The sequence below is a fragment of the Solea senegalensis genome, linkage group LG6 (assembly GCF_019176455.1).
Source record: "Solea senegalensis isolate Sse05_10M linkage group LG6, IFAPA_SoseM_1, whole genome shotgun sequence".
Lineage (NCBI taxonomy): Eukaryota > Metazoa > Chordata > Actinopteri > Pleuronectiformes > Soleidae > Solea > Solea senegalensis.
This window is the reverse complement of record NC_058026.1, coordinates 15,620,150-15,632,674: the sequence shown is the minus strand read 5'-3', so window position 1 is coordinate 15,632,674 and position 12,525 is coordinate 15,620,150. Positions and strand designations below refer to the sequence as shown.

The 12,525-nt window shown below is 40.2% G+C and overlaps 1 long non-coding RNA gene across 1 annotated transcript; it reads left to right on the top strand.

Moving 5' to 3' along the window:
• The first annotated feature begins 5,249 nt into the window (after window positions 1–5,249).
• LOC122770772 lies at window positions 5,250–6,468 on the top strand. The gene is made up of 3 exons (XR_006360545.1): window positions 5,250–5,270; window positions 5,722–5,870; window positions 6,432–6,468. It is a non-coding gene; the product is annotated as an uncharacterized LOC122770772 (long non-coding RNA).
• Window positions 6,469–12,525: the final 6,057 nt, after the last annotated feature.

Here is a 12,525-nt window from a genome sequence, read left to right as displayed (position 1 = left end):
ACAACCTCATGTTCTTTCACAGGAGTCTGATCGCTGAAACCCTTTAAGATGCACCTTAAAATCTCAACTTGAAAAGTTGCCATTTGATATTAATGTGTAGTTATGACTTATTTCATGTTTCACTGTGAACAGTCTCCACAATGAAGGAGTTGGAATCCACCCAGAAACAGAATTCACACGTACATGTTGTTGCAGATATTAAAACTTCAGCCTTGTGTAAAGTCAGTGATTTACTTTAGTGTTAATAATCTAACTACTATCTTACTCAGTGACATGGGTGTGACTGTTAAGGCTATTTTCCACCTGTCGTCCCAGCTCGACTCGCCTGGACTCACTTGTTTTGTTTCCATTGCAATATAGTTCCTCCTCAACGTGGGCGGAGTCATCACTGCACGGCTCCACGACTATGACTATAGTGACTTGTAAAGCAGTTGTTTTCAGTGTAACTCAATCATTAGATTCAGTTAATTAAACATATTTGTTCAGTCACTGGACTGAAACACAGCGGCAGGGTTTGTGCTGTCGCTAAATACACCAGACTTTTAAATTTTACACATGTCCCTGGTAATTGTTGGAGATTAACCCACGTTTTTAAGATTGTTAAGTCTTTTTAACTGATCTACAGTTCGGCATTGTTTGGCTTGATTCTTGTTTTGGAGGTCACGCTCATGCCTCTTCCTGTGATGGCACTCTGACCAATCAGTGGCCGGCAGTCTGACCACGTCACGCCTATAGTGTCAGCTCAGCTCACATGGAACCTCGCCAGAGCAGGTACGAAAATAAGTACCTGGTACCAGGTACTATCACAAATGGAAACACAAAATAACCGTGCTGAGGCGAGGCGAGTAGCACTAGTGGAAACACACCATTAGATCACACCTTGTTTGTCTAAAATCTGTCATGTGACCAAACTCTATACAAAAGCATGTGTAATGGACACACCGCGGCGTGAATGGTACATTTGATCTGAACATAGAATTAGGCTGTAAGGAGGAGAAGGGAGGGGAAACACTATAAAAAACTAAATCAGGTGTGAATTCTGTCTTACAAGTGAATTCAGACTATAAGAGGAGACTAAATGCCTTTTCAGTGTTTAAGAAAAAAAAAACATGTACATTTTAAAGTTTTACTTTTATCTTGGCTTCATGACTGTTTAATGTCCACCTGTTGATGTGTTGTTGTTGTTGTTGTTGTTGTTTTTCTATTGTAGAATGTATGTTTTGTTTTGTTTTTTTCTCTTTGCATGTCAGAACCTGAGTCTGTGCCAATAGAAACTGTAATTGTGTTACTTACTTCAAACAAACACACACACACACACACACACATTACTTTGATTAGTTACCCAATGCTCACCCCTCACCTCTCTCTCTCTCTCACACACACACACACACACACACACGTACGGCAGAAACCAAACCCATTACAATAATCACCACTGTAATGAAAAAACATGAGAGCAGCATTGTGAACCTGTACCTGTTGGTACAGAAAGAGTTCAACGAGTGCCTGAACAACAACCTCCTTCTACTGTGCTTTGAATACTTTAAATATACTGTGTGACTGTTTTATCGTTTCTCAAGTGTCACTGTTGTGTTTGTGTCTAAATGAAGAAAGAGAAGAAGAATGGCAGTGTGATACTGCAGACAGCCTCCAGGGTGTGATCCACATGTCTCTGCCTTCACTTTAGGGGGCTAGCATGTTATATAGTTACGATGGATAAACTGTGTCCTAATCCAAAGGCTCCTTCAAACATGGATTATCCAAAAGGTGGGATCGTTACTGGCCTAACCTAACCTCAGCAACAGATTGATTAAGAAATAAAAAGGAGGCATCAAATGACTAAAAAATTATCAGGTGATTATAGTGCCAAAGATGACTGACCTCCTTCAGACTCGTATTAACACTCATCACATACAAGACCTCGATGATCCGGCTCATGTTGATCTATTTGTAGCCACTGACACAATGTGATCATAAAATCATAAATCACAAGTAATGCTTTGAGTCAATTGATCTTCTCTTGTATTTTTTTGGTTTGATGGACTTTTGTTTAAAAAAAAATGTGAGAAAAAATATGAACTGTTAGTGGTCAATGCAGTGCGGCTCTGGTGCTAGCAGGCAGCGGGAATGTGAAAGGGAAGTCCTCTGGAGACCAGACATAGTCCATAGACCAGTCTTATTTATAAGTCATGTAGACCACAACCACTTAAGAAGGCAGCCCCTGGGTTGGGACACAGATTGTAGTCTTGACCAGTGAGTTTTCAGACACTGTTTTCTCTCTGCTGTGGGTTCAGCTTTAGACAAATGTGTTCCGCAAAGACAACGCAGGCAAAAACAGTGTTTATCAGAAGTAGATTGCTTTGATCCTAGTGGAGAGAAAACATGATCTCCACTGCCTTTATCACCGCGGTACCTTTGGTTGATTGCAATGTTGCCATGTGTTGAAAAGCCGAACAGCAGAACAACCCTTTATACAAATATGACAGGGACATCATTACTAACGAGGGTTACTTGTGTACATTAACTACTTCTTCTACAACCCATTTTCCAATTTTCTTCCAGAGCGCTGTGATTTACTAGATTTGCCTTTAGGAATAAAACATAAAAAGATCTTATAGCAGGATGTTTAGAGCGCACATACATGGTTAATGCCTTATCACACCATTTTAAAGAAAGTAAAAAATAAATCTGTGTAAACATATTTGTCCAGATCAGCACCAATGTTTTAATAGTCTCTTCCTTATATAAATGAAATGGTAAAGAATAAGTAGGACATGTTGAGGCTCAATGCACGTGCCACTGCCCAGATACTGCACTTGTTCAGAGGGCAGCACAGGGTGGAGAGTGTCCGACGGCAACGATGTTGTGATGGCGGAACCTGAGGCCAGATTCAGGCTTTCTGTGTCCACAAAGGACAGCAGTGTCTGTGTATGTCGCAACCATTCACCGACTGTGCATACTCCACGCAGTTACAGCACGTTTAAGTCCACTTGGTGATGCAGTCTTGTTTAGTTTGAAGTAGATACAGAACAATAAAGAAAACAATGATCACACTTGGAGAAGCTAGCACTCAGAGAATACAAGGACAGAGAAATGGGGGCCAACTCCTGGTGAGAAACTGCTATTAGAGAGAAACGTGACATCACAGTACGCATGCGTGGAACGCTGCACCATTCACCATCGCCACTGGATTGTACACACAGGTGTACAATCGTATGAAACAACATTCAAACAACTTTCTTCCTCACACTTTTTGTGGGATAATAGTTTTGTTTTTTTTGTTAAAAAAATCTATTAGGTTAGTCTGAGCGAGACTGTGACAGTAAATACCTGGTGTCAAACATCCAAAGCAATGGAAAGTGGACAGAGGAGGTGAAGAGGAGAGAACAGGCAGCGTGGAGTGGGTGGCGACGAGTGTCAGGGCTGATGTGTGACAGAAGGAGAGAAGCAAAAGTGAAAGTGAAGGTGTACAAAACCCTGGTGAGACCTGCTATGATGCATGGCCTGGAGTCAGTGGAACTGTGTAAAAGACAGGAGGCACTGGAGCTGAAGATGCTGAGATTTTGGTTGGCAGAGACCAGGATGGACAGGATTAGAAATGAGCATATAATCCAGGGACAGCTCAGTTTGGAGAAAAAGTAAGGGAGTGAAGGCTGAGATGGTTTGGTCACGTGCAGAGGAGGGATAGTGATTATATTGGACAAAGGATGTCGAAGATTTTTTTTATGACACATCTGCATCACATGGGACTTTGTCTGGATTGTGGCACTTTTAAACACTGGAAAACACCGAACTCTTCCTCACAAACGCAAAGTCTTTCGAATAAAAAAAGTTTCTCCATTGTTGAACTGTCGGCAGCCAAAAGAAAAACACAAATAAATACAAGGAGAACAAAAGGAAAGCTCCATTCATTCCTATATGCGTTTAATACACTGAGCATAAAAGAGCCTTAACATTTAAATCACAACACCTTCAAACACCGGAAAACACTGAAGTCGAGGTCTGCTGTTGAAAATTGAAAAAAAAGTGTTACTTTGTTGCTGTTTCTTATGAATGTGTTGCAAAATGATGTCATGACAGAAAAAATAAAGGCTGTGTTTGTAATATTAAATGGAGGAATAAATGACAAACATGAAAAACTAAATTAAGCTTCTTTTATTTGTGTCCTTCACGCAGAGGCTCGAGGGGAAATACTGCAAAGTCAGAACAATGAAAGGTGCACACGACCACAACTCTACACACACACACACACACACAGAAGGAGGGAAGGATTTTGAACCCTGGTCACACATCTTGGCAGGTGTAGTGATTATTTGTGGAGCTAGGCAGTTAGGAAGCAAAACTCCCTCCCCCCACCCACCGTCCTCCATCCCTCCCCCACCCACTCTCTCTGTTCTGCTGTCACTAAAATAGCTTTAAGGTGTGTTTAGGTTGGACTTTAACCCCGCCGCCTATTTCGTCTCCTTGGAAACCGTCCAGAGTTCCCTTAATTTGTATCATCTCAATCCCAAGTGCTGCAGCAGTTTTGCCTGTTTGCCCCTAATCATGGAGCCTGTTGCCATGGCAAAGTATTTAAATATGCTCTGCAGATCATCTTCACCTAACACACGAGAAGTGGCAGCTATACATGTATATACGTGTGTGTGCTTGTGTGTTTTCTTTTGTTCACACAAAAAAAAATAAAACCTATCTCTCCTTAGGTTTTGGTCCATATCTGGGGGTTTTTAAATTTCATTTTCTGAGCACATGATTTCTCATTGCTGCTCCCCTGCTTTTCTTTCCATCTTATTCCCCAGGGAGGGATTGCCTATTTTCTATTTCACGCGTTCCTTAAAGAGAGAAGGGCTTTTGTCTGTTATCTTATCAGTGAGGCTTCACGGCTCCCAAAAGCTTTGGTCATGTTTAGAGAGGAAATGCACACGGCATACTGATAAGAAGAGGCCGGGCACTGCAGGGACACACCGTGTCACTACATGTGCAACTGCTACCAAATAAGAACTGGCAGAATGAAGGGGGAAATTAAAGAGAAAGAGAAAGAAAACAGATGCCCAGCTGGATTTGCCTGGTTTTAATTTGCTCTGGGTTCCCACTGCTCACAACAGCACATTTGGGAGTTTGTGTGTGTGTGTGTGAGAGAGAGAGAGTATAAACATGCATGCATGAGTGTGTTGGGGGAGGTATAAAACACGTAGGTGTATTCATCTACTAAATAAAAATTTCAGCAGCCCTTAATCTTTCTGTGTGCTATGCTGCAGCTCAAGAAGGAAGAGGTTAGTGACATCTTAGACCACGTTTTAGTCATTCTATAATCACCATTACAATTGTTTACAATTACTACCTAATTGGAACAGATCCAGAAAATACAGGAAACGTGTTTGCAGGGTTTTGGAGGTTTTTTTCCAGAAAAATCCACTTCTATAGGTTAAAGTGTCAATTATCCAGTGTGCAACATTAGTACAACCATGGCTCTCTTAAAACTGGAGTTTTAACACATAATTAATGGGGAAAAACCTGCTTGTTTGTGTGTTTGTTACACTATATCAGGTTGACAAATACAAAAGGCAATAATCACAGAATTCGACATAAGAGCAGCAAAGACTTGTGCACAGTACTGTTATGTCAAACAGAAACAGGCTCCTCCTCCTTACTCATCATCACATATCAGTTACTTGTCAAAGGGACAGTTTGAGTTATTGGTTATGTTTTTGTGTTTATTGTCAGTGCAGACAGGCACCATTTCACGAGCAGGGACACCAGGACAACCAAACAGGAATGCTCATTGAGATGGCTGCCCAAAGGGAAGACTTGGATATCACATCCACCAGCAAATATCACACATGCTGTCACATGAGTTAACGCCTGAGAAAAATGTAAATATTGTATAAAAGCTGCAGTGTGTAACGTTGGATGATTGTTGTTGATGTTATGACTTTGCCTCGAGACAGAAACAATATAGAAACAATATATACATTGTCTGTATTAAGCGTCCTTCATCTGTTAAATGGACTCTGCCATGCAATACTATCAGACCTGACCTGAATGTTTGTTTTTGCCTCTGTGTGTATATACATACATATATATATATATATATAAAGATATATATATACTGTATATATTGAATTGATAGTCAGTAAGTGAGAGTTAAATGCATGACAATTTCATGTAACGGATTTGTGCACAACATTGTTGAAGAACAGTGAACAAAGAGGTACAAACATCACGATGGAGAATAATTCCTTAATCTTAATTTTGAAGCTATGATTAAAAATCCTCATCTCGTCGCCACGTTCATTTTGTTTCCAACATTATTAAGTCGAGTCTTTATTACAGTTCTCCCTCAGGCAAGTAATCACTGCACATCTTGATTTTAAGACCAGGACACATTAATTTTATGGTTATATTTTAAAATTTCAACATGCTGCTGCCTTCAGGTGCTTCAGGCAAAGAGGAGAGGGGGTTGAAAAAGAGCTGGAGCAGATTAAAAGAGGACAAGAGGGATGGCGATACGAGTGTAAGGAGGAATAACACTCAAGACCAGCTAACAGAGGGAGGGAGGGAGAAGGATGGAAGTGTGCCGAGGGATGTGAAGACACAATCTACATATTCAACATTCCCGAGTCTGGTTGAGTAAACTAAGAAATCGACACTTTGATGCTCAGAAACATCTCAAGCATCTGCAGTGCTGAGTGGATTCCTGCAGCTCCTCCGTGATGCTGCTGAACAGGACTTGAAAGGTGTTTGAACTTCACGCATCGCCTCTGCCACAGGTCACAGTGTAGGTGGAGAATGCAGACTCAAAGGTGTCCAGTTAAGAAAATTCCAGCATCATTCACTGTGAAAACTGTGGGTGTGAAAAACTAACCTCAGCGTATCTTTTACTGATTTTAAAACCGCTCTGACTGCACAATGAAGATGACTTTTCTTTTGGTCCGGTACAGCAGCAAGTTTTTCAAGACCTTTGACCTTTGGCATGTCAGGGGGCGCCAGGGTCTACATTTAGATAGTGGGCAGTAGCTGCAGTAGCTGCAGTAGCTACATCCCACCTTAAAGTCCCCAAGGTAATAAAAGTACAGTAGGCAAGAATTGTTTTTGTGTTATTGATTAATAATTATATTATAGTCTTTCAGCATAAAGTTAATCAAGTGATCTGAAAGAGAGAACAACACTTCTGCTCCTCCTCTACAGGCCAGACCTGCGCGTTATACGGCCCTCAGGCCACATCTGGCCCTTTGGCCGTTCCTGACCAGCCCGCGTGGGGTTAATTGTAAATTAGAAAATAAAATTAAACAAGTCACCATCATGTGTGCTTTTATTTTGAAGCCGACATCTTTTCTGCGTGTGCATGCGTGCGTTTATATACATAATCTGAAAGGCAAATTCAGAATAGTGACTCACAATTTTGTTTAAATAAATATTATAATGTTTTTACTAAGCCTTCTTCAATTTGTCATTCTTTATTCATAACAGTGATGTATTCATATTGAGCAGAATTGAGCCCAGCCTATTATAGTCTGACCCAAACAGATTTTCTTTATAGAAGCAACCACTTTTTCCACCATTGCTAATTAAAGAGAGCAATTATCATTTGAGGAGACTGGGCGTTTTAATCATTTAAACAATTGGCCCAGCTTTTTTGTTTCTCCGCTGAGCAGCGTCTCAATATGAAGCGGGATATAGGTCACGTACTGCCGCTGTTCAGTTATGCTTAATTTTAGATCTACAACGCCCATTTTAACCAGCTGTTAATCAGGTTGTCGCCGCCTCTCGTCGCTCACTGATTGGAAATTAATCTGCCGAGTTTGAAGTCTCACTTTGAAAACTGTGACTTTGTGAACCTGTTTCCTTGTTTTTGGTTTTTATTTTTTATCACACATATATCCACCATCGCTCTCCAGTCTCAGCCACTTCTCTTGCTTTTTTTTTTAAACAATCTTTGACCTGCACACTGGATTTATCACCTGCTTCTATCTCGTAGAGGAGGTTTCTCTATTATCTTCTTCACTCCGATAAGCAGTGGTGAGCTGGATCACAAATGGTGGGAGGCAACAAAGAGAGAGCCTCCGCCCAGTAGTCTCTGCCTTAGCTGACCAATGCAGACACTAGATGTTGTGCTTTTGTGAGGCCACCCTGACCTTAGATCACAGACCTTTGTTCTTAGATCACACATTCAAAGTTTTCAAGAGTTTTGTGCGCTCACAGTGACCTTTGACCAACAAGTCATCCTTGAATCCAAATGAATATTTGTGCTAATATGTATAAAAATCACATTTATAAAAACATGAGGTCACTGCGTCCTTGATCTTTGTCCAGCAAGTTCAAAAAATACCCAGAAGGATTTTCTTGAGTTACTGTGTGAACGAGAATGGACAAAAACATAACACTTTACAGATTTACATTTACAGTCAGACTTGGTGCTGACAGCTCCACTCATTGCTTCCTGGATTGGACAAGCATGTTAATCCAAACAGGGGACACAATGCAAGGATAGAACCACTGTACTAACCAAATAAATGACTATAGAAGTCGCTCACTGTTTAAAAATGAAGTTTCAAATTTAAAAAGGCTGGGGGCGTGTCTACTGGAAGAGCCAAACACACACTCGTACTGGCTTATCCACTTTCGTGGGGACCAAAGTCCACGAACATCGCTGATTGTACTGAATATACATGCAAATAAATGTAAATGTAAATGCAGTGGTAACTTCCTGCTGAACAAATATGCAGAGAGGCTCTTGTTGTGTCTGTTCTTTTGTTTGCTTTGTTTTTCAGCATAAAATGTAACATGTAAGATAAAACCCTTACATTAACTAAGACATTTTAACATTTAATGGTGGTTTCTGGGCAGATTGGACTTCATTTCTAATGATAACAGTTAGGTCTTATTTATATTTATTTCTTATTTGGTTATAAGGACTTAAAAAGGATTTTAACCAATGACAGACCGGAGCTTTGATTATTTTGTCTTGATGTTACAGTGTCCACATACTTTTGGCTACACTACATGCATGTTTCATAGAGGTAAATATAATATTGCTGTGTGTAATGTGCAAGGAGACAAACTCTAAAGTTAAGTTATGAAATAATGATTAAAGAACTTGAATTATAGCTAAAGACAATACATAATGCATGTATTTGTATTTTACATTCTGCACATCAGGGAAGCAGCAGCAGCAGCAATAATTGAAGAGAAACGTCGTCATCACAGCAGCCGGCGCACTAACAACACAACGCAAGTCTGAAAAGCTTCATATCAGCTTTTTTGTTTTTATTGTCCAGAGGAAGCAGCAGCAGCAAATCACAGGGAAGGAAAGGTGGGGAGGCAAAACAAGGACCATGAGGAGGAAAAGGGGAGGAATCTGGGAATGTTTTGAGTTTACTGTTTTAATCTGGGGCGATGCCAGAATGAGAGAGCGAGAGTGAGAGAGAGAGATGAAGAGAGGAGAGGAAAAGAGGGACTGGGCATTACATGCTACACTACACAGAGAGGTCACCACATTGCCTGGAGGACTGGGGGGGAGGGAGGAGGAAAGTGAGAGCTGAGAGAGGGACTTGATGGAGGGAGGCGGAGAGGAGGAGGAGCAGCCAAATGTCAGGTGTGGAGGGGATGATGAGGTGCAGGTGGAGACAGGAAACTTGATGTCCTCTTCATGTCATCCTCACCCTCTTCCTGCTCCTCTTCCCCCCTGTGTGACGCTGCAGCACTGAGGGCAGCTTTTGCTGACTGGCCACTTGCTTACCCCAGGAGCACATCCCCACCCAACACCCCACCCCCCACCACACACACACACACACACACACCCTCACCCCCCACCACCCCATCATGCACTGGCTTCGCTAACCCACCCCCATCCCTTCCTACCCGCTCAGGAACAAGAAGACCCTCTTACTGAGATCAAAGGGACGCCCTTGACACAAGGGTGGCACAGTGTGGCGTGTCTCCGCCGTGTGGCCGCTCAAAGAAACTACAACTCAGACAAAGACGAGGGAAAAAACATTTCTTTTTGGTTTTTTTCTATGACTTATTTGGCAGGAAATCATAAACATATATAGAATGATAGTTGAATAATTAAAGCAGATTATTGCCAATTTTTTATGTCTGTCATTTTTGAACTCAAAAACATCATTAAGATTCTTAATGATTGATTTAATCCAAACATAGACATTTAGATTTGATGAATTGCATTGTTTGAGATTCTACAAGTCCTCAGAAAACTTCAGAGAATCTGACAGCACCTCGTCTCCAGTTGCTGAAAGGAAAGAGGAGTTTAGACGCAGTCTGAAGACATGGATTTTCAAAATAAATTAAATTCTTCAAGTGCTGTCACTAAAAGAGGTTCAGGTGAATGAAAGGAATGTGTCGTCGAGCACAGTTGGAAATCCTTGAGCATGTTGCTTTCATGTGAGGAAAAAGGTTGTTGTTGTGGGGTTTTTTGAGATGTTTTTTTTTAAGTTTGAATGAATTCTGTGCTGAAAAATGTTGCCAAATGGATGAATTCATACAAAGTGGAGACGAGAATGCCTTTGACACTCTGTCAAGCCCCAACTGTCAGGGCTTTGTGCCCGAAGTGAAGCTGGTGAGAGGTCTTTTGAAAATGGCCTTTTTTTTCCATCTTTAAAAGTTTAGGTGGAATTCGAATCACTTAAACTCTGCTGACATAGTTTCACACTGACGATGTAACAATGCTGGAAAGGGTAAACAAACCTATTAACCAAACTTGTCATTGTGTTTTAAGAGGCTTTTGTAATATGGATGATTAAATTAAGCGACGTTAGTAATTTTTAAGTGTGTATATACAAATATATATATATACATATATACATATATATACATATGTAAAAGTGTCTTAAAACACAATGACAAGTTTGTTTCAGTGGGTTTGTTAAGTTGTTCCTTACAAATGTAGCAGTATTTAAAAGGGAAATAAATATGCTTTCCAACAGTGTAGAATTTATTGCCAGGAAGCAAAGAAATAATCAACCAAACACAAAGGGGTGCACTGCGTCAGGTCACCAGTCCATTGCAGGACAACATATATATATGTCAACACAAAACGTGTATTTACTGTAAATTCAAGGACTGTTTTAATGGCTTTCTCTCCTGTGAAGTACACATTTGGCACACAAAAGGCATCTTTGTTATATTCTGGAATAGAAATAATAACATTGGCACTTTTAGGCCCATGTTAAAGTGCAGGTTGAAAATCAAAACCACCAAGGTCAATAAAATTAGACATCAGCTGAAACGGCAATTACCTCTTATATGAACTTGCAACATAAATGATAACAACAAAAATACAGTATGTTCCATCTTTGTGCCAGTTCCATTTCAAAAAGGTGCAAAAATATAAAAAAAAACATTTTCACTCCATGGAGACAATTTGGCTTAGTCCTTCTTTACATTCAGCCAGTCACTGAGGCGGACCAGTTTGTTTACAGTATCAGAGGACAGTGATGTGGCCTGAGAGTGAGAAGGGTCAAGTGCACCTCACAAGGCAGGTGTTCACAAGTAGCTCCCCGGCTGCAACCATGTTACGAGCACTGTCAGTGCCAAGCGTGGTTCATTTTTCCTTCATTTTCCAATTGTTTCCTACATCCAGAAAATGGTTAGCACATTCACGTTTAAATGAATCGCCAAAAGTAACGCATTAACGTTGACAGCACTAATATACACACACATATGTATATGTATATATCCATATGTATATTTATTTTGCGTTTTGTAATTTTCTTTGTCTACTGCTGCCTTCATTAATACGTCTGTGTTACTTAAATAAAAGCATATGTCAGAAATACAACACAAATGACTTGACTGATGGAGGCAGCAGTGGATCAACAGCTCCTGTCACCTGAGAACTAAAAACAACTTTAATATGGGGTACAGAGCTCTGTGTCAGGAGTCTCCAGTACATATTTTTGAAAAAAAACTTTTTACTGGATTAAAAGAGATTACTGGAGTTATAGTAAAGATAAAAGCAATGTGAAAAAAGCTGAATGCTCCCATTGTCATGGCTCCATGCTTTGCTTGGCTTTAATTACTGAACTAATTTCTGCTTTAAACACCATCACATCAAAGAGCACTCTGGTAGTTTATATGAAAATGTAACCTGCAGCTTATTATAAAAATAACACAAAGATGTTGTTAAATCGTTAGTGCTGCTGTTTTTTAAAGAAAAAAGTAAAGATCTTTCTGTTTGTTTGGGAGTTTTCTCCTCTGTTTGTCCTGAAAATAAGTTTAAATCAGAAAACACCTGTGTGGATGATGATGATGATGATGATGATGATGATGAGACATTTGGCAAATATGCAAATCCAATTGCCAGAAAAGCTGGGAAGGTTTATGAATGCAACCAAAACCAAATATATGTCATTTGTTTTATTTACAATTTAATTAACCTTTGTAGGTGAAATGTTTGTCCATTCTTGCTGCTTCACAGTCTCTGTTTTCTGAATCTCCTCTTCATGGTGCGCCATACATCGTCAATAGGAGACAGATCTGAACCATGTGTTTGCCTAAAACTTCAATATA